Here is a 24052-nt window from a genome sequence, read left to right as displayed (position 1 = left end):
TCAATGAATATGGTTGTTCCTTCGACCAGACCTAAAGTAGACAATGAAACGTCTTCTGAGATTGTAAAAGCTGAATTATTTGACTACTTGTGTGCCCTAACCCGTGCTGCCAGGTTTCTTTCCATTCAGATATCAAAGACAAAGAGCAAGGACGGCACAATTTCCGATGAACTTTTGCCTATCCACCCTGGAACACAGATCTTCATAAAGAAGCAAGTACAGAAGTGGAGAGACCCTAAGTACGAAGGACCCTACCTGGTCATTGACTCTGCACCCACTGCTGTCCGAATAGCTGAACGCAAAGCATGGGTCCATCTCAACCACGTAAAGATCCATCCAGCACCATCAGAGATTTGAACATTTACCGAAAGGAGGGCGTCTTAGTTCCATGACGATCTAGGACAAACAGTATGGAGAATGTATGAGAGTCTACGGGATAAGAGACAGCAACAGACCAACGCCTCCTACCAAGATTTCAGTTAAAAAGATATGTACAGTTACTCTCATATTGTTTGTTATGTTTGTTGTTTTAATGGCTGTATTCCATTGGTTTACAGTACAATCAGAGAGAGGAAAGGCTATATCTAGCAATGTTCGGCCTACCACCTCAGTAGGATATCACATACCCAAAACGCTTCCTGGTAACATACTTGATGAGGAATGCACCAGCAATGGTTGCATCACCCCTGTACCCACCTTGACACCTTCCACACCCCTGCAGACCCCACTGAGTGGGACAGGGTACTTGATATCACTGTGAAAGCCCCTGGGAAAGATGTCCCTAGACGCTTCCGTCAGCATAAAAGGAGTATCAGGTATAAAACGGGTCGCAATAAAATACCAAGGATACATACCAAACGTACCCAACGTAAGGAGAAACACACTGTATGAGTTTCAGACTGGGTTAGTGATCTCCATGACACAGTTGTGTACACATTTAAACAGTACTCTATACCTGATTTTTACTCCCAGCGTCCTAGTGTGTCAGTGAAGAATGATGGTATCCACAACGCATTGTTAGATAACATGTGGTACAGAGACATGAGGGAGGTGGGAAGAAAAGCCACAAATGACTCCTGCTTTGTGTGCTCACACATTCCACACGCTGTAGGTGCAGATAAACTGCTCTTTCCCAAAGAGATTCCACCGCCCACTGCCAAATGCCTCTTACATCTGTTTCTTTGCCGCATACATGGTCAGATACAGCTCCAGTCAGCCGTAATAACTGGGGCATTTGTAAACGTCACAGAGTGGGATGATAAGTATGTCACGTTTATAGTTGTCTCTGATCCAGTAGAGTTTGAAAGGAGAATGGAGGTTTACCGTGAGATGAAAGTGTCTGCCGAGATATTGCAGGTTTGGGAATATGACTTTAACACCTTGGCTGCTAGGCGTTTTCCCCCCCTGTGCTGGAAATTGCTTTATTACTTTATTCATGACGAGCTCAGCTCGTCATCAGCACAGCTCAACTGTGCATCATGACGAGCTGAGCTCGTCATGAGCATCGAAAGGGTTAAAAAGAAAGGATACTTCACCTTCCCAACGCCCCCATCGAAATGCCATTCACCCGAATATCAACAAGCTAACCATACACATGACACCTGCCCTTGCCGATGGAGACCAATTTTGCGCGTAAAGGCCAATATTTATTTCAACAACAAGGGGATTGGCCCACATGACTTAGCATGTAAGGCAGCCTCCTTGGGTAACCCAATTGTAGGTCAAGAAAACAAATATGACACCAATAAGGAGGTGGGGAGGGAGTGTGCTGAGATATGGGCACAAGATACTAGAAGATACACTTTCAATGAGGGTACAAAGTACAAACCAAAAAGAGCATACAAGCTGAAGTCTCCTCTCCTTTGCTGCCTAGGTAACGGAACAGTACCTGTGGGTCAAAACACAAATTGCAGTCACACAATTTTTAATTTGGACCTACAGTACGGCACCTCCAGTCTCATGGACATTTACTGGGCCTGCGGCGAGCACATCTATCTGCAGCACCCCCCAATGGCAAGGACTTTGTTCCATCGTGACGATGCATGAACTGCATCTTGTTATCCCAGCAGCAAACATTTCCCACATCCACGCACACCCAATGGCAGACGATGTCACCCTGCTTCACCATGGGAAGAGAGAAGTCATGAAATACTTCTCAGATGGCCCATTCCATAAAATACCTTAGGATTTTAGACTCTTCAACGATGCCGAACTTTTCTTTGGGGGAGTTATCCCCATGTTCCAGACCAAAGCCAATGCTCGCTGGCTGCTAGTGACCAGATATGAACTGATGCAGCTTGTTAACAACACCCGGGATGGGTTCAACGCCGTGAAAGAAGAACTTCGACCCCTACGACTTATGGTTCTAGAGCACAGATACGTTCTAGACCAGCTAAAAGCTATGAATGGTGGTGTGTGCGCCAAGGTGGGAAAGAGGTCCTGCTGTACTTTTATATTAGCGAATGATGCTGACAATGGAACACTTACGAAGGCCATCGAGGATTTGGACAATCTGGGGAAAGAAATGCATGAGGAGGGAGGTGCTCAAGCGCGATGTCTTAAGTAACTGGTTCAATTTTGACTGGATGCCTTCATGGCTGTCAGCAGTACTCACATTTTTAATGCCAATTTTCTGTGTGCTGTTATTGTTGTGTTTTGGAACACAGATTCTGATACACTGTGTAAAGAGATTCAGCTCTAAGGTGATAGGGATGAACTATGCAGGCTCAGGTTCATATACAGGAATTCGCAGGGAAAAGGGAGATGATGGAGAGGCGACAGTGATGAGTATAGTGGAGGTGACCATTCCTGACTCCCGCCCATTACCAGATGTTCCTATGGATAGTCAGTACCAGGCCCAGGTGCTTAAAGTCCCACCACTTTCATCACAGGGTGACTTGATACATCTCTATGAGACAATGTGTGATAAATTAGGGAAACCCAGTGCGGATTTAAAAAAATACAGGACAATGATTCGGAGGAGCCGCCTCTTTACAACTCGCCCTGGCCACTTCCCCCATCTCCAGCTAACTATGCAGTTCGTATGATGTTTAATGATGTTTGATTGGTTCAAATATGACCCAGAGGGGGGATGATGGAGGGAGAAAAGTTCACTGCATAGTTATCCAAGGACACTCTTATCACTTGCTCAGCATGACCCCTGCATAGGCCCTGCTGCTTGGAAGTTATAGGCCTCAGTTACGTTGGCCTGAGCACTGCCATTTTCTTTCAGCTTAAAGCAGAAGCAGAAAGCAGGTCTGACCCAAGCTTCTCCCAGCTCCACTTCTCTGCGAGGCCTCGCACCCCTTCTAGGCCCCCACCCTATTGTATGCTAGGTTCACGAACATTAAAGTTCAAGTTCCTCCTTAATCTTGCAACACTCCCCAAGCCTCCTCCACTTAAAAGCTGTGAACGGGGAAAAGGGAAATTCCCGCCTCAGCTACTTCAAGCTGTCCGATAAATGAGAATAAATGTGGCAAATTAGTATCACAGACTGGCACATAAACGCATGAATAGAATCCTTCAAAGCAATAATAACACATTTCTGTCGTCCATGATAAATTAATGACAAACTTCCAGTTAAAATGGCAGGAACTCAGTCTAGACTGGCGTACGTGCCACAATTACGAGAAAGGGGCTACATCTACACTTATGGATGGGAAGGTACCAGGCAGGGGCGTGAGAGACGATGGAAGGGTATGTGATACAAGATGGCGTGAGATGACGTGATTATAGTCTCACGGTTTGGACATTATAAAAAGGAGGCCCACAAGAATATCGGCGGGCAACTCCTCGTCTGTTTGTAGGTATTCAGGCAGAGAGTTGTCTCCAAGGGCCCTTGATCAAATGTTCATACTTGTATATATATATATATTATCTGTATTGTGTTTTAACTGCTTTTCAACAAGACATTTTATATCTGCATATGTTCTTTGTAACTTGTTTTTTACATTTAAGCATTTATATTGTGGTGTAAGAATATCTCACTGATATAGCGTTGTGAGTGTACGTAATAATAATAATATGTACTCTGCATTCTAATGTATTGGCAGTATTCTCACTTACAAGCAGATGTGAGTATTTTTCTATGTAACTAGCACAACCGTTTTTATTCAAACTGCCTCAAAGCTCACAAGTCTACTTAAAGTATAGCCTATCTCTCATAGCAGCTGTAAACGGTACTTTGTATATTCAAACTGCTATTATTGAATATTTCTAGAAGCTGTGTCTTCTAATAAAACTTGTTCAACTTTCAGAAACAGTCTCCAAGGCTCATATATCCATGTTTTTCCTGTTTTTAGAGCAAGCGTTCCAGGAGCTCCGGTCCAAATTAAGCTGTCCCATTAGGTCCCTTGCTCTCTTTCTCACCATCACCCCGGTGCAGGCACTGAGCCCTGCGCTAGCCCCCCACCCTTCCAGACCCTTAATTAATCTTCCCTCCAACACTCTTGTAGAAATAAAAACCTTTTAAGGGGTTCATGATGCACCTGGTCCTTACACCAACAAAGAAGATATTGGCATGGAAGCTGCAATATCAAAAGAAGTATTTATTAACCTCACATGAGGGAGACAGCGTCATACAGTACCCTCAGGCCGCTGTATGAGGCAGTCTAAGGAGTACAGAGAACAGGGGCCTTTTATGGCCAGTTTATTGCTGAGTTAGAATGAAGACTCAAAAAGAGGCAGTACAAGTGTGCACACAAATACATATATGGATACATAAGAATTTCTTAGTCAACAGAGTTGGAGGAGAGACTAAACTGCTTACACCAGTAAAAATAGCCTGACAGTTATACACTAGGAGCAGGTGCATTCTGGCAGCTACAGGTTTTTCTGAGCATGTGCAAGGCTCTGGAAGAGGGAGAAAGCACATGCGAGCACATGGCTAACTAAAATGGCTGCCAAGAACAAAATGGCTTTTAGCTCATGCTAACAACAATTCCTGCAAACTTTAACACTCTGACATCCAGAAACTCATTTTCTAACAGAATTAGAGAGAGCCTACCTTAAGGGTGGTGTATAAGTATAAAAGGGTGATGTTTAGGCCTGGCAAGAGGTTTTTCTTGCCAGGTCAAAGTCACGGTGTAAACTGCACATACAGACTCCGTAATTGCAGGCCTGAGATATGACAAGAGGGCTATTAAAGTTCATAGAATAATGAATGCTGCAGGCTTACTAGTAGCATTTCTTTTACAGGCTCTTGGCACATGTAGCACACTTTACTAGGGACTTATAAGTAAATTAAATATGCCAATTGGGCATGAGCAAATGTTACCATATTTAGGGGAGAGACCACAAGCACTTTACTACTCTTTAGCAGTGGTAAAGTGCATAGAGTCCTACCAACAGCAAAAAAAAGGTCAGAAAATGGAGGGAGACAGGCTAAAAGTTGGAGGAAGACCACCCTCAGGATGTAAGATCTAACAGTGATCTTTTCTGACTTAAAGGGACTTATGTTGGCCAAAAGCAGCTGCGCATTGCCATCAGACAACATTTGTGAGTCATTCTTGATGGGGCATGTATATCAGACTGTCAATTCTTCATTCTATTGTCTAATAGTTTTCATGCATATGTTTCAGAATTTTGCTTTTACTCACTTTCAAGACATCAATGTCATAGTGATTTTGCACATGGACCATGCAAATCATCTCTATGGGCCTCTTGCGGATGTCTGGCGGACTGGCTTCTGTGGTCCTCTCAGAGGCAGTCAGATCGCCATAGGACTCATCAGAAGCAGTCGCTCGGACCCCCGGATTATGATGCATTCAAATTAGGTATGGGCGGAAAATCCGTTTCGCTCGCGGATTTTCGGGAAATTCGCAATCCGCGAGATTCGCGAATCTCCCGCAAAATCCGCAAATCCGCGAGCAGCGGATTTTGCTCGCACTGTTCGCGTGAGTTCGCGGCTTCCCAGTACAACTTCTCGCCCCGCGAATAAGTGCTAAATTGCAGAAATACGATCTTAGCAAAACTGAAACTACTTGCCAGGTTCAAAAGTTCAGGCTCATCATTAGTAGCCATTTCCTGTAGTGCTTCCTGAGGGGCCCATCCAGAGTTCAGTTGCCAGTTGCAACTATTATGTGACCCTGCTCTGAACCTCAGAATAGTTACACATATGCCACAAAGGTCCTGAATTACAGCTAAGGGAGACAAGCAGGAGCCAGGCTGGAAGTTAAAATCCATTAATCAGCCCCTAATTCATTATTGTCAGTTGGGGCAGGGCAGGTGTTGTAACTAATTTTGCAACAATGAAAGCACTTAGCAAGTGCAAAAGATCACTAATCAGGGCGCACTAAGGAAGCAGGTGCCAGCTAAAAAAATATTCTGTGACACATTAATCAGCCCCAAATTAATTCAGGTCACTTGAGGCAGGGAAGGTGTGCTTTGCTTTGCCGAAAATAATGTACACTGGACAACCAGAGGGTGTGGTGATGAAACAGAGGGTGGCATGGGTGGGCCAGAGGGTGGCATGAGTAGTCAGAGAGTGGCAGTGGTGACAGAGAGTGGCAGTGATGAAGAAGAGTGTCCCAAACAGGCTGGACACGTAGAAACAACAAGTTCGCAAAACTTGCGACCCGACAGGTAAGTTCGCAAATTGCGAAATTGTAAAAACCCTCGCGAACTGGCAGAAACACGGGCGAACACAAAAAAAAAAATCCGCAAATTCGCGGGAATTCGCGGATTTTGCGGATTGCGAGTTCGCAAATCCGCAAAATTCGCGAACGCGAGATCCGCAAAATTCGCCCATGCTTAATTCAAATACATGCCTTTCTGACCTCTGCGGTTCTTCCGACACCTACAGAAATTTCAGACTGTCAATGGAGACGATGGGAGTACTTTCCATCCCTAGATTTGTTCTCCCTAAGTTGGCTGGGTAGCCCCAGACGTGGGTCCCTTGCTTACTTTGCCACTGGATTCAAGCCAGCCAGGCTGATGAGGGATGTTACTCCAAAACTGGTCCCAGGATGCTTGTTGCCGGTCCAGGTAAGACCTGGATTGGCAGTTTGGGCTGGACTGTTCCCATGAGAAACAGGGTCAAGGCTCATTCGCAGATGGCTGGGTCTGAACTGGGGTGACGAAGTGAGCTAAAGCACAATGATGGAGTCAACCCAGATCTGTGACTGGGGGTGAGTGTCTGAAAAGTTTCAGTGCTCCGTCCATCATCTCCTTGTGTTTGCTTCATAGGAACCGCCCACCCAATTACGGGTGTGTTTCAAATGTGCCGTCTGTGACAGTCCATCCGTCTCATCAGAACTGGTGGGAAGCAGGCATATAAGGCAGAAAGTCACCTCTACACAATTTCCCACTTCCTATGCAGGCATGGAGCCTATTGCGCATGTCGTACCACTGTTCTACCTACTTGATTGTCTTTGAAATCAAAACCGTTGCAGATGTCACCGCCGGTAAGTGACATACCTACCCATAGACATTGAAGTGGCCACAAAGCGATAGTCAACCAATAATATGTTGCTCTGTAGCATGGGGAGCATGAGGAGGGAGGGAATATCTGCATCAGGTGACATTTTTTTTAAAAGGAACTACCGGGGCAGGCCCAACATAAAGGTAGGACTAGAAATGTACCCATACACATAAATATGAATATACATGTATTGTGAGATCACCACTGCTATATGTGCCACATGGTATGGCAATATAACATAAATGCACACAGAAAAGTGTATGCCACTGATACCAATACACTGCCTCACAACATCCTCTCTAACCCCAATACCTTCCTCACCACTTCTGTTATCAAAAACTGAGGATAAAGCTGAGCTTCTGCTCTGCACCGTGAAGGAGGTTGTGGCAGCACAGTGTCATGGTGAGAAGGTATACCTTGACATGTACAACATGAGGGGGCAGGAAGGTGCATGGGAGGGGCAGAGCACTAACAGATTGTAGTGTAGTTCCTATTTTCCCAATAGGCTCTGCGCATTGGAATAACATAAACGATAGTTTAGATGTAGGACTGAGGTCGACTAGGTCTCTATTGAATATGTTAGACTTAATTTAGGTTTGCCAGCTATCTCAGAGGTCACTAGAAACTTTCTCGAATGAACAGGGAGGAGTGAACTTCCCTGATTAGACAAGAAGGGATTCAGATTCTGACAACCGCATAAACATGACAACTTTGCTCCCCCAGAATAAGGAGTATATCTCAAGAGTCGTGTGAAAACAATAGATAGCTATTTCACTCAGTCAGTTGTGCATACTTAGTTTCACCAGAGTGCAGAGAAATAGAGAGGCGGGTGTTTTCAATAAAAAGGTGTTATTTATTGAACAGTCTTCTTTCTCATGCAAGAGAAATGAATTGCTATGATTGCAATACTTGTTATAAAGTAAAGTGCGTACAGTAAAAGGAGTATTACGAAATAATACTGTAAAAGCATTGATATGGTTTCTGAGCCATATGATACTTAAAAGGTATAAAATATACACAGTTACATACAAAGATAAAAGCTTGACTAAACGTACTCAACTGGTGCTTCTAAATACGCCTATCCCGGTGTACCTAACCTAAGCCTAGTACGTGGGAAGTAGTAGATGGGCGGCAGTTTAAGTTAAGTTAGTTTTTGCCAAGTATCGGACCCAAGAATTCTCTAAGGATCTAATCAGCTCCGGACCTTGGTTTTTAGAATGGAGGAGGTCTAGTATCTCGCTCTCAGGACTCGATCTCCCAGTAACCCGCGAGGGTGACTGGAAACACCGGAGCTGGATTTTCTCGGCAGGAGAAAAAGACAGCGTCTTTCTCAGTACGTCAAATGGGAGGGACGACTTCCTTCGGCACTCGCATCAGCTGGGCTTCGGATAAGTAGATAGCCGCTCTGCTCCACACCACCGTGTCTTGCTTAAGGCAAACACTGGTATATTTATATCTGGAAGGTGCCGTGTTTGACGTAAGGTTGGACATAAGACGACAATTAAAGATGTCACCAAGAACTGACCGTTCTTTCAGTGCTTGCAGGAGTTCTAAGACAAATCAAAACAAAAGCACGGGGAATTCCCAGGTTGCTGGAGGTTTGGTATGTTGTAAGAACTTGTTGTGCTTTCTAGGAGTCTAAGTAAGTAGCCTTGCCGCATTTGGTTTGCATTGGCAATTACTAAATATGAAATATTTAATTAGGGTCCTAGATAAAACACAACAAGATGTGTAGCAAGACATGAAGTGGTTTCATGAATGATAGTTCATAGCATTAGTAGTAGAAACACTATTTTGCACAGAAGGCTTCCACTTACCCTCCATTGACCACAGCACTATCAGGAACTGACATAAATCTAGTTTGCAGCAGCATCACCTACCACTGCCCCAGAAGTAATAGCTAAGATAGCTGTAACACTACAATCACAATCTCCTAATGTCAGAAATGAACCTAATGCAAATACCAATGTAATGAAGCTATACTTGTGTCACCAACATGAATTAAAAATAACACCCATTGCCAATAACACATACATCCCCTTGGAGGCTGGAGACCATGGAAAAGTATAGGTCATATTAGCCCTGGGTGAAAGATCTATTGTGGGGATATATTTGCAACAAGACAGAATGCAAATCGACATTACATTGGCATTATTTCTCCTATGTCCAGGTTACTGACAATGTACAGGCACAGATTGACATAATCTACCTCTGAGTTAAGCCTAGAGGCTGCTATACATATGTATGCAATTAAGTTAATGTGTAGCTGTGAGGACTATGTGTATAAAATGAAGTGTCATTCAAGACAATTGCACCATTATTGAAATACCTATCAACTCTTGTGGCAAACAATCTTGCATTATAAGCTAGGTCTTCTTGCAACTAACACATATATCTGTATGGAATTTTGAATTAATTAATCACAGTTTAACTTACAAATCACTGTAGTGGACCCATACACTCCACTCACATGAAAAAGGCAAGTAAAGTGAAAGGGTTTCCAACTATCCAACTTTCAAAACATCAGAAGACCACAGTGTATGGACTGCTTGCATATAATAGTTCCTATAAATAGGTAGAGATCTGGAAGCCTACATGGCCAGGGCACGGTCTGATTTGCACCTACCACCTAGTCTCCATGTGGACAGGAAATGTAGAATTAGTCTCATCTGGGACTAATGGGTTTTGGCACAAAGTGGCATTCACATATGGCATATGTATCATACCAATAGCCACAGAAGGACCAGCAATCGACCCATATCTACCAAGAGAAGTTGTGAAATGTACACACTGCATTGGGCATATGTGTTTTCAAGGTACCTACCATGTATGACCACAACCCCCCCTGCCATGTGAGCAGACAAAAATCCCGATATTGTACACATCCAATACATATGCAGCATATATCTCATGGAGTTCTGTCCGTTGACACACATGGACACTGGCCAAAGAAAGCTGCAAAATCCATGAAGACATAGACCTTCCAATGCAATATCCGGCCATTTATCCCACACCACTACATATACCTCCTGTGGACATTGAACCTCAGCCACTGTAGGTATATAATTCCACACAAGGTCGCAATAGACGTACTTACTTAAGAACCATATGCTATCATGGTTAAAGAAACACAACTGTAGTCACGTATCCCAAATTACACAAGAATAACAGTTAGCATAAGTAGCAATGGTTGGGCACAGGAATAAAACAACTAAAGGCCTCATTAGGATGTCGTGCGGATCGCCACTGCCCGCATGGCGGTGGCCATCCGTTCGACATCCGTTCTCGCCCGCCACCCATTTCCCCCCGCCATATTACTATGGCGGGGGACCACCGTCCGCCGCTTTTCCGCCCGGCCGACAAGTCGACCGGGCGGAAAAGAGTTTAATATGGTGGCGGTGTCTGCTAGACACCGTCAGCCATATTATGATGGGGCGGACACATGCCTTTCCGTGGCGGCAAAGCATGCTGGAATCTCTTGCAGGGGCCTATTGCGGGCCCCCAGGGATTCTGAGGGGTGAACATGCTGGGTACCTATGGTAGCCCCCTGCATATCAATGTACAATGTGGCAGGCACCGGGTGGTGCCTGTCACGTTGTGCATTGAAATACATGACGTGCATTTTTAGCATTGCGGTGGGTAGTGCTTTTAGCACCGCCCGCGGCAATGTTAAATATGAGGGCTGCGCGAGCCAGTGTGGTGGGTGCATCTTATAGCCCCCATGGAGGGTGGTCCCTTTTTATGTCGGGATGGCAGGCGGATAAAGTCCGCCCTCCATCCTAATGACCCCCTAAGTGTTTTATTCATCCATACCTTTGGTTCTTCAAAAAACAAATGCCATTGGCCACTCCAAATGATACTGTTGTGTGCCAGCAAACTGTTGCCCGTCCAAACTTGCCTTCCGATACACTGCTAGAGTTACCCCCCAGGAAGTGGCATCTAGGGGGCCAAGCCGGGCACCAAAAGGACAAAACTAGGGTGGGCTGGGTTGGTCTTTGGAAGGGCTGGTCTCAGGATTGGGAGGGGCGACCGGGTCAGTGGGAGGGCAGGATTAATTTGGGTGGGGCTGGATTTAATCATTTTGGGAATTTGTACCCATGAAGGGTGGCTTAGAGACTAGGGAGGGATGCTCTCTATGCTTACCTTTCTCCCCTTTGGAAGAAATGGGTTGGGATCGGGAAGACGATGTTTGGGTGTCATTAGGGGGTGGGGTGCTAGCAGGACGGGTCCCCTTTCATTTATGGTTTATTTTGGTTGTAGCTTGGGTTTTAGTGGAAGGCTTGCTTTGTGTTTGGTAGGGGTGGCAGAGTCTTCTTCTTGGGTTTGGAAGGGAATGGGTCAGTTTTGGTAGGAAAGAGATCAAGGGCAATCAGGCAGCATTTTGGGGCAGAGCGGGGAAGAGGTGAGACCAGGGTTGGAGTTGTAGAGTAAGAGGGATGTGATGTATGTGATATGTCTGTGTCTGCTGGTGTGGTATCTGTAGTGGCTGTGTCTGCTGCTATGGTGTCTGCCTGTTTATCTGTATTGGAGGTATGTGGTGCAGTGGGCAAGCACCAAATACCTGCACATATGAACTGCAATTCAGATGTCTTTAAATCTCTGCAGGTGACATGTCTTACATCTCAAATGTGTACATACAATGTAGGCATCACTCATAATATTTCCCAACACATGTTGATACAATTGTAATCAGAAGCCTGCCTTTGTCTCATTGCCACAATCTGTCCTATGTGAATTGATGCCTAACATGTAGGTGAGTACTTTCTGCCTGAATAGTACTCACCTGCTCCTCTGGTGTGCCATGTAGCTGCTTATTCAGGGGAAGGAACATGTATACCAGAGACTTGAGCTTGTCAGGTGTGAAGGCAGTGGCCCTGTTCCCTGTACAGAGTGCCAATCTAGTTCCCAGTGGATGAACACAGCAACAAAGAGACGGGGAGGTCTGAAAAACTGCAGTTTCTGAAAGCAAGTGACTTGTATTGCAAATCATGAGATATATTTAGACAATATAGGCGGTTTTCTGTGTAGGGGGTTTAAAAGGTGGGCAAAATCAAGTAAAGCAGGCTCGGAGGCAGCATGTATATTTCAAAACTTGCAGGTTTCTTTATTGGTAATAAGGAGCCCACATCCTGAGGATCCTTCTCCATCAGTTCCCAACTACAACTACCCCAACTGGAGTTGGCAACTTGGAGAAGTAACACAGAACATAGATCTCAGTACTAATATAAACATGCAATCCTAGATAACAGCTAGCATGCACATGCACATGCTCATACAATAGTAGAGATGAATGACAGACTACCTAACACTACAGCGGTTAAAAAGATTAGTCTGCGTCAGTCACATCCTCTGACTTTATCCAATGGCTGTGATTGCTGTGTGACACTCCACCCACCTCACGGTTCATAATTGCCAACAGTCAGCGATGCAGCTTGTTCCATTTGGATTGGAAGTGTACCACGCTGGTCTAATTCTTATGAGCAGCGAAGGGAACCATAACAAATAACAGCCTATGGTTTTGTCCGCCTTGTGTCAGAACCGCCTACGCCAACTTTTAAATTAGGCTGCGGTCAGCACAAATACTATTGTCAATGTTGTGAGCAGGCCTCCACCATGTCTGGATTCATATTATTGCATGTTAAAGGTGCATCTAAGTCAGTCGCCCACACTCCCTTCACAAGGTCACCTTCTGAGGAGCCTAAAACACTAGGGGGCACATTCACAAGCCCCTATCGCCACCACAACGCCACTTTCAGTGACTTTGTGATGGTGATACGGGCCTTGCCTTATTCACAAGGCAGTGTTGAGCCACTTAACGTGACTTAACGCTGCCTTGTGAATAGGAGACCCTTTCACGCTGTATTTAGCATGAAAGGGGTGTGTAGTGTGTGTTGCGGTGGGCCTTCCACCGCAACATCTATTGATTTTACGCTGCACCTATTCACAAGGGCAGCGTAAATAGGAGCAGCGCCAAAACGAAGACCAGGAAAATCCTGGTCTTAAACAGCCGAAATTAGGAGAAATGCTTTATTTCTCCTCATTTTTGCTTTTTCTATGTGCGCTGCCTTGTGCAGTTCACATGGAAAAAGCAAATTGCCATGGTTTGTGTATGTACAGGAAGGTGTACCTTCCTGCACATAAACCAACCTATTTTTAAAAATGCCATTCTGTCACTTTAATATGTGCTGCATAAAGGATTATTTATGAGCAGGAAGAGACACTTTCCTACGCATACACAATCCTCCCCTGCACACAGACACCCTTGCACTCTGGTGCAAGGGTGCCTGCGTTGGCGCTAAGTTGTTAAACTTAGCGACATCGCAGAGGGAAAAGCCTAACGGCTAGGGCGCTTGACCTCGGACCTGGGGATCTGGTTTCGAGTCTCGGTAACGACGTCAAAACCTCCTGTGATTCTGGGCAAATCACTTAATCTCCCCGTGCCTAAAAATGAATGTGTGCCTCATGTAACGTAACTGGTGCTATGTAAAGCCCTCTGATACCCGAATCGGTTCAGGTCTAGTTCGCGCTATATAAAAGTCTGCAAAAAAAAAAGCTGCACCATATCCTTGTGAATATGGTGCAGCCTTGGATTTCCGAAGTGGCGGAGAGAGGCATTAAGCCAAAAAGGCTAATGCCTCTCTCCGCTACTTCCTTGTGAATATCCCCCTTGTTGTCAGGTTAAACAAGTATGAAAGCACTGACTACAGTAATTTTCACCTCTTTTTCTTAGGCAGTAAGCATCCTTAAGAGGTGCGAATACACCAAAGGACATTGGTGAAAGCCACTGTCACCCAATTTTAAATCTAGGTGATGTTCAGGGGGAGGGAGGAAGTTTGAAGAGGTACAGAATGCCAGATGCCCAGAACCCTCAAATGTATTGCACGCTACTCACACAGTGCAATTCACTTGAATATTGTAAGTGATCTATGTGTTTTAAAGGTAAGTGTCAATGTACAGACTAATGCAAATGTACAATGTGTACTAGAACTGTATGTCATTGTATGTGCAATGCAGACTTCACAAATGGCAGTGTCCATCATGCCACCGTTATAGGAATGATGTTCTGAGTGCAATTACCTATATGGAGCCACTTTGCGGGAGTTAAGATCTACCGTATCCAACAAGCAGGGGTTTGCGAGTAGTTGCTACTCCTCTTTCCCTGCCATGCTGAAGGGCCCTGTAACCTGCAAGTCATGTAGATCTCAGTGTATCTCGGTTGGCTCTCCCGCTAATCAGTCCATAATAGATTCTACTCAAATCCACAATACTCCAAACTATATCCTATGTAATGTTAGATCCCTTGCAAAACATTCCATTGAGATTTGGGATTTGATTTCCACTTACTCCCCTGATCTATGTATCCTAACCGAAACTTGGTTAACCCCCACTAATCATCCAGCCATCAACCTTGCAATTCCCGCCGACTATAAAATTATCCATCTAGATAGAACGGGGAAATTAGGAGGTGGCATAGGGATCGCTTTCAACAGTCATTTAAAAGTACAATGGATTTCCACAACGTGTAACAGTACAATGGAACTGGGAATTTTTAAAGTTGCCATGTCTCCATCAGTATCCTGGGACGGGGCATTGCTTTATCGGCCACCCGGACCCAAAACAAAGTTTGCCAACTTCCTGACGGAATTTATTGCCATGCAGGTATTAGCCTCCGGCAACTTTATTCTCCTGGGGGATTTCAACTTCTATGGAGAAGATGTAACGAACCCAGAAGTGATGAAGCTCATTTCCAGTCTGAGCGATATTGGCCTATCACTGAGGGTGCGTGGGCCGACCCACTGTGCAGGCCATACATTAGATCTTATCTTCACAAACTCTGAATGGTTAAGATTATACCCCCCCTTTCCCTCACCTTGACAGATCATTGTATGATCCAATTTTCCTTCCTCTCACAATCCAAGTCAATCCATATGAGCCATCAGAAGCCATTGAAAAGCAGTAGGAATAGACCCGGGCAAAAATTTACCCTGGAAGCCTTTAATGAGACATTCTCCCAATTTTCGATGGATCCGGGGATACTCTGCCAGGACCCCTGGGCCATGTTGGCCAGTTTTAGTTCTACCATGGCTAAGACGTTTGATGCTGTTATTCCGGTGAAAAATAGCAACCCAGTCACTCAGCGGCCTTCTGCCCGCTGGTATTCTGGTGATCTAATAACAAAAAGTCTTTATGCAAAGCTTTAGAGAGACGCTGGAGGAGTACAAAAAACTCTGCAGATAAACTAGCCTATAAATCATCTTTATCCCACTACCATCAACTAATCAAATTGGCCACATGTTCATACCTTCGTAACCAAATTGAACAATCTGGAAATTCTGCTAAAGCATTATTTAACATCGCTAAGGATTTTTCCTCTCCCCCAGCGTGTAAACAGTCACCTCCAGAATCTCAACTATTATGTGACTCTATAGCAAATTTCTTCCAAGGAAAAATTTCTAGGATCTATGCTAATTTCCCTGTCACGAGCATTGACAACCCTGGATCCACTACAATTCTGGACAACCCTTTGACATTTATCACCTGTCACCTCAATCAATTTGAAACCATTTCGCTTGAGGATACAAACAACTTACTCTTGGCAGCGAAATCAGGTTCACCGGCTGACTGTTGCCCTCCCAGCACTATCGGTACAAAAGGGGGTGGTGATGGATGGAGCATCTGAACCAATCAAACACTCACACCCAGTCAAAAGATCTGGGTTTGATCCATCACCGTTCTTTAGCCCACTCTGCCACCCCAGTTCAGACATGGCTATATGCAAATCAGTCTGACCCTGTGCCTCATGGGAACAGTCCAGCCCGAACTGCCAAGCCATGCCTTCCCTGGACCGGAAACAAGCTTCCGAGGACCGGTTTCTGGCAATCCAGCCATCTTCAGCCCGGCTTGCTTGAATCCAGTGGCAAAGTGAGCAAGGGACTCACGTCTGAGCATACCCTGCCACACTTATGGCGGCAAAAGCGGTACAAAAGGCGGTGGTGATGGATGGAGCATCTGAACCAATCAAACACTCACACCCAGTCAAAAGATCTGGGTTTGATCCATCACCGTTCTTTAGCCCACTCTGCCACCCCAGTTCAGACATGGCTATATGCAAATTAGTCTGACCCTGTGCCTCATGGGAACAGTCCAGCCCGAACTGCCAAGCCATGCCTTCCCTGGACCGGAAACAAGCTTCCGAGGAACGGTTTCTGGCATTCCAGCCGTCTTCAGCCCGGCTTGCTTGAATCCAGTGGCAAAGTGAGCAAGGGACTCACGTCTGAGCATACCCTGCCACACTTATGGCGGCCAAAAGCGGTACAAAAGGGGGTGGTGATGGCACTATGGCCCTTCTTTCTCCAACCTGTGCTTCTGCTATACAATTTTTTTTTAACTCTTCCATTCTGACCGGTCGTATTCCGGCTACCTGGAAAGAAGAATGCGTGTGCCCCATTCTAAAGAAACAATCCACAGATCCCCAGTTGCTCGGTAATTACAGACCAATATCGCTGTTGCCCTTGTTGGGCAAAATGCTGGAAACAGTCATAAATAAACAACTTAGCCAGTATTTAGAATGCAACAACATTCTCAACCCTTTACAGTCGGGCTTTCGCCCGGGGTTCAGCACAGAAACAGCCATTTTGGCTGTAACTGATACACTGAGACTAACCCTTGATGCCGGAGGATCCATGATATTGATCCTTTTAGATCTCTCTGCGGCATTTGATATCATATTTCACTGACTGCTGGCGGAGAGACTACATGAGTGCGGCATCAGGGGCGTGGCCCTGCAGTGGCTGAGGAATTTTCTAACTGATAGATGCCAAACCACTATTCTGGGTCCCTTTGCATCTCAAAAATTCCTGCTGGACAAGGGTGTGCCTCAGGGCTCGTGCCTGAGCCCCACGCTCTTTAATATATATAGTATATACGGCTCCTCTAGCAAAAATTGTGCAACCCTTCGGCTTTGAAATAGTCTTGTATGCTGACGATACACAGTTGCTATTTCCGATCAGTTCCAACTCCTCGGACAAGAAATTATGCTTCTCAGGTGGAATGTTAGCAGTCTCGGAGTGGATGAGGGAGTGTTGTCTCCAGCTCAACCCGGGAAAAACTGAGCTAATGCTCCTAGGTAGAGCCGCTCACTCTTGGTCAGCCGACTGGTGGCCATCTGAGTTGGGTCAAGCCCCTACCCCTTCCTCCTCAGTAAAAAGTTTAGGAATCCAACTGGACCATAAACTCATTATGAAAGATAACACCAAGAGTATCTCAGGGTCTTGCTATTATAGCCTCCGCCTATTACGTAGAATACTTCCCTATCCACCACTAGAAAACCGCAGAGCAGTGGTCCAGGCAATGGTTGTGAGTCGGCTCGACTATGGGAACGCGTTGCTGGCTGAAGTGGGGGAGACAACATTAACTAAACTTCAAGTGATCCAAAACACTGCTGCAAGGATGGTTCTAAATCGCCCCTCAGGGTCCCCATCTCTTCCTTTACTTAGAGAACTGCACTGGCTCCCAGTGAAAAAGCGATCTTTTTTCAAGATCTGCTGCCTCTCTTTTAAAGCTCTCAAGGGGGAGGGCTCCCGCTATTTGCAAAACAAGCATTTCAAGCAGATATCCAAATGCAATTTAAGATCTAACTCACTGGCCCTCCTGAAGGTCCCACGCATTCGGTTAAGTCGCACAGGTGGTAGAGCATTTTCATACATTGCTCCCAAATAATTAAATAAATAAATAAATAAATTGCTGCCTGTCGAAGAGACTTCAACTAGTCCAGAATCAGGCGGCTAGACTCATTTTACAACAGCCAAAATGGTCTTCTATTAAACCAGGACTAGAAAAGCTACACTGGCTTCCGATTTCCCAGCGCATAGCCTTTAAAGCTGGCTGTATCACCTTCAAGGCCACACAAGATAAAGGCCCTGCCTTTATTCGCAGTCTGGTTTCTAAATATACCCCCACTAGAAGCCTGCGCTCTGCTCAAAAATCCCTATTGGAGGTGCCTCGCTTTAAAAGGAAGCGACAGGGTGGCTGCTGCTTTCGCCATCTAGCAGCCTCACTTTGGAACTCCATCCCCTTACCGATTAGGCAGAGTAAGGATTTACTCACCTTTCGCAAGGGACTAAAAACCTGGTTGTTCTCTCAAGCCTACCATTAGCCATTGTTAGCTTAGTGTTATGTTGTACGGATTCTTCACACTTCCTATAGCGCCATGAAGCCCACGGGCGTACGAGCGCTTTATAAATTGATTTTAACATAACATAACATAAATACTGGAACTCGTTACCAGAGGCCTTGCGTAAATTAATTTCCTGCATGACCTTCAGGAAACAATAAAAAACTTTCCTGTTCTTACTTAGTTTCTTGCTCATGTAACTATTATCCTGACCTGCCTTATGTTATCTCCTAGGTATGCGCTGAGATGCCCCCGGGTGAGTCACGCGCTATACAAGAGCTCATAACATAACATTACCTAATGGTATTCATAACACGATCCTACTGTGATTACAAAGGTATTCAGACAAAATATTGAGTCAGTAATATCAACTGACACAATTATCGAGTTGGAAACATCGTGACACAGAAATTCGTGGACAAGAAGGTTGATTTTAGGGTAAATAATATTGATTTCTAAAATATAAAAATCATTAATATCGCTTGCAAAAATATTATTGTTTAAAATATCGCCTTTTTACTAGTGTTATGTATTTTGGTATATATTTTAAATGTATGTGAAGTAATTTTTTTGTATATAGATATATATTGTTCATATTTTTTAATATATGTTTTACATTTGTAGTAGTTATCAAATTAAATGTAATACATATTGTGTTTTTTTAGCTCTGTAGCCGGTTGTTGGTTTATAGGGGAGTAGGGTGGGAAGTAATTTAATTATAATTAATGGATGATAATTTTTTATTTGATCGTATTTATTTAATTGATATTTAAAAGTGTAAATTATGAATTAACATTTTGGGTACATTTTATATGTGGGTTGTGGGGTTTATAGAGGAATAAGTATTTTTTTAAATTAATTAATAATGTGCTGTTAATTAAGTAATTAATTGATAATTAAATGTGGTCATTGTGTCAATCTATAATAAGTGGGGCTTATATGGTTAAAGGGTGGGAAGTAATTTATTTTTAATTAATTAATAATTAGTTGATAATTAAATGTAATTATTTAATTGATAGATAATTATGTTAATTGTTTGATTACATTATTTGGGTGTGCGTTTTAGGTTTTAGGGGTAAAGGATGGGCAGTTAATTTATTTTCAATTAAATTATAATTGGTTGTTAAATACTATACGCTTGTTCCTGTGTGTGCTGTTGTGGAGATTGGGTGCTTGAACTAGAGCTGGGACCTTTATCCTGAACAGCGGGTGCAGCTTGTAATCGTCCTCACTGGAAATTGCGGCTTGGAGGGCTGATACCGCACTTCCAGGACGTACTACCTGTAAGCCTGGACTCAAAGTCCCAGAAGGCTCTGGGCTCTTCACACCTGGTCCCGGGGCAGTCTCCACCCTCAGCTTCGGCGCACATTGTTTAAAATCTCGCCACACCCACTATCGCTGGTGCCGCAGCGCTTGTTCCTGTGTGTGCTGTTGTGGAGATTGGGCACTTGAACTAGAGCTGGGACCTTTATCCTGAACAGCGGGTGCAGCTTGTAATCGTCCTCACTGGAAATTGCGGCTTGGAGGGCTGATACCGCACTTCCAGCACGTCCTACCTGTAAGCCTGGACTCAAAGTCCCAGAAGGCTCTGGGCTCTTCACACCTGGTCCCGGGGCAGTCTCCGCCCTCAGCACCGGCGCACATTGTTTAAAATCTCGCCGCACCCGCTATCGCGGGTGCCGCAGCGCTTGTTCCTTTGTGTGCTGTTGTGGAGATTGGGCACTTGAACTAGAGCTGGGACCTTTATCCTGAACAGCGGGTGCAGCTTGTAATCGTCCTCACTGGAAATTGCGGTTTGGAGGGCTGATACCGCACTTCCAGGACGTCCTACCTGTAAGCCTGGACTCAAAGTCCCAGAAGGCTCTGTGCTCTTCACACCTGGTCCCGGGGCAGTCTCCGCCCTCAGCACTGGCGCACATTGTTTAAAATCTCGCCGCACCCACTATCGCGGGTGCCGCAGCGCTTGTTCCTGTGTGTGCTGCTGTGGAGATTGGGCGCTTGAACTAGAACTGGAATTTATCCTTAACAGCGGGTGCAGCTTGTAATCGTCCTCACTGGAAATTGAGGCTTGGAGGGCTGATACCGCACTTCTAGGACTTCCTACCTGTAAGCCTGGACTCAAAGTCCCAGAAGGCTCTGGGCTCTCCACACCTGGTCCCGGGGCAGTCTCCGCCCTCAGCTTCAGTGCATAAAACCACCTGACAACTTCCGCTGCGCGGGAGTGTCCCGGGAGAAGCCCGGGACAAGGGCGGGACCGTCTACGGCCATCCGAGGCCGGTAGAGGCCGGGCAGGGCCACCCCTCTGACTGCCTGCTACCGAACTGAACTGATCTCTATGAGGTACTTTATAAGGCATTTGAATACTTCATCAGTTGACTATTATAGTGCTTTGCATTAGAAACGCTGTTTGAACTGAGCATAAATGTCAATGTCGACACGTTCAGGAAAGCTCAGGAGGGGGAGGGGGTTGCGTGAGTGGCATGGTGGATCAGTTTATCACCCGTGTATACTCAGTTCTGGAAAAAGAAATTGCAATTACTGAGCGGCGCCTTTCTATCGAACCACTAAATCGCAAACGTTCCTCGCTGGGGCCATTAGCACGGGCTCTTTCTCCTGTAAATATCCAGGTGCACACTGAGGGCCCGCAGTTGGGTAATACATCACCCAGTTTGAGGGGTACAGGGGCGAGCTTGGATGGGCTCACCTCACAAGGCCACACAATACGGATGGACTCCCCGATTCCATCACAGAGGGTTCCCATACACACGTAGCGTATACTTGCTCTAGACACTCCCACATCCTCGGCAACACCAGCGCACCTAGAGTCTTTATACAGTGCAGGGCCAAGACTAGCCACATATAAAAGAAAAAGAGTTGCTAGTGGCCGGAAGGGGGGGCGCCCACTAACTTCTAAAAAATGTAAATGCAAGAAACACAACACAGTAGGAAATAAAATTGGGCAGGGTGGGTAGTAGAATCTACATCTGTTCCACCTGTTGTTGGAACTCTTGCTGATAGCTCTGTTCTAGGCAGCGCCTTTGAGCCGGCAACCATTTGCCCTAAATCATCTTCTGCCACAGGTGCTATACCCCAGACCCCTCTCATTGCCCATATAGAACAGATTGCAAAATCCCTCATGCTGCCAATTCTGGAGAGGGTAAAAGTGTTGGCGGAGAGGTTGGATCGTTTTGAGCAAGCCACTCTTGACAATTTTTTCTCCCTCAAAACACTAATCAAATTGCAGTCGAGAAACAATCAGTATGACTGCGTTTCCTCGCAAAAACCCTTGGTAGATCTTACATCTATCCCCGAGGCGGTCTCACCTAAAGCTCCTCCAGTTTCTGGGCTTATACCCGGAGCTGGTCATATAGTATTAGATGTTAGAAAAGAGAGCACAGCACCAGGTTTTGTGCATACATTTAAAAACTACCCATACGTTGAACACTTCTAATTAAAACATAGAAACTTTCCATGAAAAAATATATTCTCTTTATTAATCTTTATATACATTTTTCTTATTTTCTTTTTTTCCTTTTTAAACTGATTATTTTGTACAGTTTATTATCTTGTCTTTTAACAATCTCATAAATGTTGATGGATTTTCAATCATTTACATATATGTTCTTTCAACCACTAGATAAATACAGGATAATTTCAGTTACAGTCACAAATGATAGTTATACAGAACCAATCAATGATTGGAAATCCATCAACATTTATGAGATTGTTAAAAGACAAGATAATAAACTGTACAAAATAATCATTTTAAAAAGGAAAAAAAGAAAATAAGAAAAATGTATGTAAAGATTAATAAAGAGAATATATTTTTTCATAGAAAGTTTCTATGTTTTAATTAGAAGTGTTCAACGTATGGGTAGTTTTTAAATGTATGCACAAAACCTGCTGCTGTGCTCTCTTTTCTAACATTAGTCATTCCTTGCTAGGGTTCATCCAATAAGGCAGGGGCCCGTAGCGTTTACAAAAACATATAGTATTAGATACCACAATCAAAAGCTCCAAACCTGGTAAAAAACCGTTGTCCTCAACTCTTCCCAAAGGGGCAAAAGAACTGTCAGGTGGTTCTTCTATATATGTCCAGGGCAAACAGAGTAGCCCAAGCAAAACAATCGGGCATAGTAATGATCATCCTACGCCAAATCAAAAGTCCAAGTTGTTATCCCTAGATAGTCAGAAACTGGACTGCATTAGTCTACCGCCCGAATGTCAGCCATATGTAGTGGTGCTAACTGGGGTACCACAGCTAAAGACTGTGAAACTTGAATCCTATCATGAATTAAAAAACAAGGCTAACCACTGGCTGAATAGGTATAGACCACTTCCAACCGAGCTAGATGGTCAGGTTCTCTTTGTCAGAAGGGTAAAATGGGTTGGTAGCAGGATTAAGGATATTCCCGAGGATTGTATCCTTGTAAACTTTAGGGACGCTCGTGTCTCTAGGTTTATCTGTAACCAACAGGTTGTCTCCAATTGCAATGGGATTGGCACTTATGATCTGGGCCACTTCCATTTGCAATTTGCCGAACCCCACCCCATTCAGTACCCCTGTTATTCATTTGGGGGAGGGCCCAGGGAGGGGACACTCCAACTCCTACTTCTGTCACTTCCTCTAGTCATCCTGCATATTTAGCATCCGTCCCAAATATAAGTTTTTTGCCCTATGGGTTGGATTGTAGATACTGACAAGTAGATAACTGCCCACTTGTTCTGCCATCATATGCTGGAGCTGGGACTCTGCTAAAGGGCAGCAGGGTGCCCATGGGAAAACAATGGATCTTTGGAGCCGCTAATAGTGTTTCAAGTAGGAATAATGACCCCCGTACTCTCAGATTGGCTCCAGAACCGCGAAATCCATATAAAAGTAGTGGGAGTATTAGCAGAGGGAGAAACCAGAGGGGGACTGCTATAAGGACCAAATTAAAAGGCACTCAGAGTTGGGGTGTAGGAGTTCAAGAAAAGAGCCCTACCTTATTGGATCAAAACATCGGGGTGGTGTATGCTCCCACCATACGGGCAATTATCCCACAGCACCAGGCAGTTGATTCTAGTATGACAGGAGATAGTTCTTTCCCAGTGCCATCTTATACACCTGGGAACCCAGTCGTGGTCGATCCTTCTATAAAGATAATGTCCTGGAACATAGCGGGCATTTCAAGGAAATTAGACCTGCCTGATTGGAATGCCCTGGTTGAGTCCCATTCAATCTGTATTTTCCAGGAGACTTGGAGTCTGGTGCCCCATCATAAAGTAGGTTATACCACCTTTTTCCTACCAGCAACATCCCCCCGGGCAGGGAGAGGACGCCCGTCAGGCGGACTCCTAGTTTGGGTGAGCATTTCACTGGGATGCAGTTGCAAACAAATCCAATGTAACTCGCCAGACATCCTAAGAATCACAGCAAGTAGTGGACGGAGAGGGAGAGTTTTGGAGATTTTCAATGT

General features: G+C 44.8%; 1 pseudogene; it reads right to left on the bottom strand.

Annotated features, from left to right (window-relative positions):
• Window positions 1–3398: 3398 nt before the first annotated feature.
• LOC147692359 (uncharacterized) overlaps window positions 3399–24052 on the bottom strand; it is a 56226-nt pseudogene continuing 35572 nt past the window's right edge.

The sequence above is a fragment of the Lissotriton vulgaris genome, chromosome 9 (assembly GCF_964263255.1).
Source record: "Lissotriton vulgaris chromosome 9, aLisVul1.2, whole genome shotgun sequence".
Lineage (NCBI taxonomy): Eukaryota > Metazoa > Chordata > Amphibia > Caudata > Salamandridae > Lissotriton > Lissotriton vulgaris.
The sequence above is the reverse complement of the archived record's forward strand: the minus strand, read 5'-3'. Positions and strand labels throughout refer to the sequence as shown.